This window comes from Centrocercus urophasianus, unplaced genomic scaffold (assembly GCF_019232065.1).
Source record: "Centrocercus urophasianus isolate 14NV4802_14NV808 unplaced genomic scaffold, USGS_Curo_1.0 seq_12, whole genome shotgun sequence".
In the NCBI taxonomy this organism is placed as follows: Eukaryota; Metazoa; Chordata; class Aves; order Galliformes; family Phasianidae; genus Centrocercus; species Centrocercus urophasianus.
The window spans coordinates 5,010,492-5,014,295 of record NW_024884364.1 but is presented as its reverse complement, the minus strand read 5'-3'; positions in this window follow the sequence as shown (position 1 = coordinate 5,014,295).

The following is a 3,804-nucleotide window of genomic DNA, read 5'->3' as shown; positions in this document are numbered from 1 at the left end:
TGGCACGAGTACAATGCAAGCAGAGTACTGCCCAGGAGTCTAAAAGCTTTCTGAGGCCCTTTTTGACATTTCCACATCTCATTGTCCCAGCAACGCTTTGCAATGCTCTATTTTAAGGCTGAAAAGGGAGTTTCACATTGCAAAAATGACCTACCTGGCCCTGTATTATAAGCACTCAAAAGTGACAGCTTAAAGGTTGAGATGCCTTGAGCAAAAACCTCAGCACAGTGACCCTTCCAGTTGCTAGCGTAGCACAATACAGCAATCACAAAGACTTCTTCATACTACTACAGAACCTTTGATTAGCATCCTGTTATCTGACTCAAGTCCTGGTTTTGTCCATGGGCACACATTTACTCACTGATGATTTCACATGGTAACAGCATGTTTTGGCATGCAATTTAATTTTTTCATTTTTTCAGTGCCATTCAGCACAGCTGTAGTCAGCTTGGCCTGAACCGTGCTCAGGAGATCTACAGAAAGCAATGTGATGTGTGACATGCACTGAAGAAGAAATATCAAAGCAGAAATCTAAGTATGACTTCACTGGACTGGTGGAGATTGTTCTTGTTGAGGGAGAGATCCATGGGTTCAGGCAAACCATGCTGCAAAGCAAGCTAAACACCACTAACTTATCTGCAGTGACAAATTCTGCTCTCACAGCAGATTGAGAACTCCAATGGGGGGAAGGCTCTGCCCAAAATCTGCTATCCAACACAGCAAGGCTCTGGCATCAGAAGTTGGCATAGCTGAAGGGGCTACCACAGACACCAGACTGGGTGAATTAAAAACCAAATGAGTAGCAGAAAGGAATGGTGTGTATCTTTCTGTATGCCCATAACCTGCAGCAGGAGGCAGATACTGTTCTAGCAGAGGGTGATCAGAAGCTTCTGCTGCATTTGTGAGATATCTTAACTAGCTTGGACAATCTCGAGGAATTTAGGGCTGCCTCTCATTTAAAGACCAAAAATCAGAACTGGAGCAGTTACCCACATTTGGACACCACCCAACCATGAAGAGAATCTCAATCCAACCTTAATGTGCATCCTTTCCTTCCTGAATGTTGGACTCTGCCCCCAAGTGTCTGATGCCAGAAGGGAGCCTCCCTTTGGGGCACATCCAACTGATGGAGACTGTGTGCCTCCAGGACAAACCAGTGCTGTGCAAAGACAGGTTTCAGCTTTTGCAGGCAGTGCTATTTGACCCTTATGCAGACCATTCATTCCCAGCATACAAAAGAAAGCCTTGTTTAATTCGATGTTGATGAAAGACGCGGAGCAGAGAGGAGCTCAGAAACAGAAGCCACTTTCTCATATAGCCAAGGAGCTGGGTGACAACCGGCCTCTGTTCTCCACCCCTGGCCTCCCTCCGCCTCCCCATGGATACAGACAAAGGATGTGTCACGATCGGTCGCTGGAGAAAGAAGGACTTGACATTGCTGTCAGCACGGCAGTTGTGGAAAGCAGGGCCCTTCGCATCCTTCTGGATTTGTGATTCATGTACACTGTTAAGAGTCCACGGTGAGATGGGTGCTGCAAGGCAGCGCTTTCAAAGGCTGCATCAGGCGTGCTTTCAGTAGGTAGCTCACTTAAGAAGCAGGGTATTTTCTTATATAAAAGCAGTTACTTACTTCTGTGGAAGAGCCTTATTGAATGTAACAGATATGAGACTGACAGAATGGCATCAAGACTATTCTCAAGGCTGACATTTTAATAGAGACTGTAGAGACTGCCTTTTTTTTTTTTTTTTTTTTTTTTTTTTGAAGCTATCTTACAGAAATCAACAGTCAGCATACAAGTCTCTGCTCACAAATTGATTGAAAGCTAAATAGGTGTTTACCTTTAGGAAAACTGTTCTGCGAGGGATGGGATGCGGGATTGTCCATCATCCTCCAGGTGCACATGGAACTCCCACCCAAAGCACCCAGGTTCAGAAGGGATGCTGCCTTCAAGTGCTGACTGTGTGCCTTCAAGTTCAGAACCCAATCTACCACCGTCCTCGCCACAGTTCCTTGCTGCACCTTGGAGTTGTGCTACCAAAGGAGCTGCCTCCCTTCTGAAGCATGGCAGATGCATTCGGCACACATCAATCTGTCTCTGTCTGGGTCCTTAAGCAGCCCCCATCATCATCCTATTCAAGAGCCAGCAAAGTATTTAAAAATAGCAATAACACTAACAATCTCCCTTTCTTTCCTCCCTGGCTTGTCGCAGAAATAGCTTGATTAGACTACAGCTCTGGTGTTTCAAGGGGGAGAGAAATGAAACTGCAGAGCTTGCAGAGCAGCTTTTCTGCTTTCTTAAGGCAGCAATTGCCGGCTGCTTTGCTGGAGCACAGGCTCTTCAAAGGCTGGCGAGCTGTGCATTGAGTACTGCTTGTTCTGCACGTGCCCTGGGAGGCTGCTTACAATGAGGAGAGAGGTAGCACTGCAGCTTTGGGGCTGGGGAGACATGCTGATCCCTCCCTACCTTCTGCCTTTGCTTCACTGAGCTCACAGGACTGGGAAGAAAAGAGATTCTGTGTGGGTGCATGAGTATCCCTGGGGATAGGGCACAAAGCAGCTCAACAGGCTCTGTGAGCACAGGATCAGGCCAAATAAATAGGAAGAGAGCTCGGCAGGTGAGACCACTAGCATCCCATCTGAGGGCTGAAATCCACATCATGGTGTGCTTTCAGTGTGGGTATGGAGAGAAAGAGGTGACCTGGGGTAGCACAGCATGTCAGGGGGAGCCAGGAATGCAGGCAGCAGGGCTGTGCACAGCCAGGAGGCAGCAGAAGGACGCTGGGATCCCATCTCATCCTTTTGATCCCAGGAGCGAATCTCCTCCGGAATCCACCTCTCCCAAGAGGCCTGAGAGTCATGGTGTCCACACAAAGCAGTCCGTTCAGGGGTTTGCCTGAACCCAAGGCACTGCAGTCCTGAGCACACAGGGCTCCTCTGAGCCTGAATTGCTCAAGTGGGGTTTTCACACAGCAGGGCACAGGTGGCCTTCAGACGTGTGTGAGGGCAGCCCTGGATGCAGGGCAGGCAGGAGTGGCCATGTGCTGTGGCAGCCACGGAGGTGGTGAGCTGCGAGCAGAGATGGGGTTCACCTCAGTGTCGCACATTGTAAATGTCATTTGGACTGCAAAATGTCACTTGCTTGCCTTCCCAAGGTGCTTTCGGCAGCACCTGCTCCAGGAGCTTAGCAGAGCCCTGTCAGCTCACCCGAGCACAGGTGCCCTCCTGTTCTGCTCAAGGAGCACCTTCCGGGCAAAAGCCTCAAAGCCCTTCGCTCACAGCATCCTGATAGAAGCCCCCTGGGGTTGCGGCAGTCCCGAACCCGGACAGAGGGCAGAGCCGCGGGGCCCGGTGCAAAGCTCGTACTGAGGCTCCTCCTTATGGCAGCCCGCCCCGCACCGAGGCCGGCAGCCCCGCTCCGCCACAGCGGGGCCGCTCGGGGCTCTCCCGCCGCCGACTCCCTCCGCTCCCGCTGCGCGGCGCCGCTCTCGCCGCCCCCTCCGCGCTCTCCCTGTCCCCCGCTCCGCGCTTAAGGTGGCGCGGCGGGATGCTGCAGCCGCCGGCGGGCCGCCCCGCTCGTCCGCCCCTCCCGCCCTGCCGGGGTGGCCTTAAATCGGCTCCGCGCCGCGCGTAACCGCACCGCTACTGTCGCCGCCGCCGTCGGAGGGCGGCCCCGGCAGATCCGCCGCCGCCGCCGTCGGGCCGGTCCCGGCGCGCTGCCCGCCGCGGCGGCAGGACGGACGGACGAACAGACGGACGGACGGACGGACGGACGCGGCTCATTCGCCCGGCGGCGGGGGATGCTC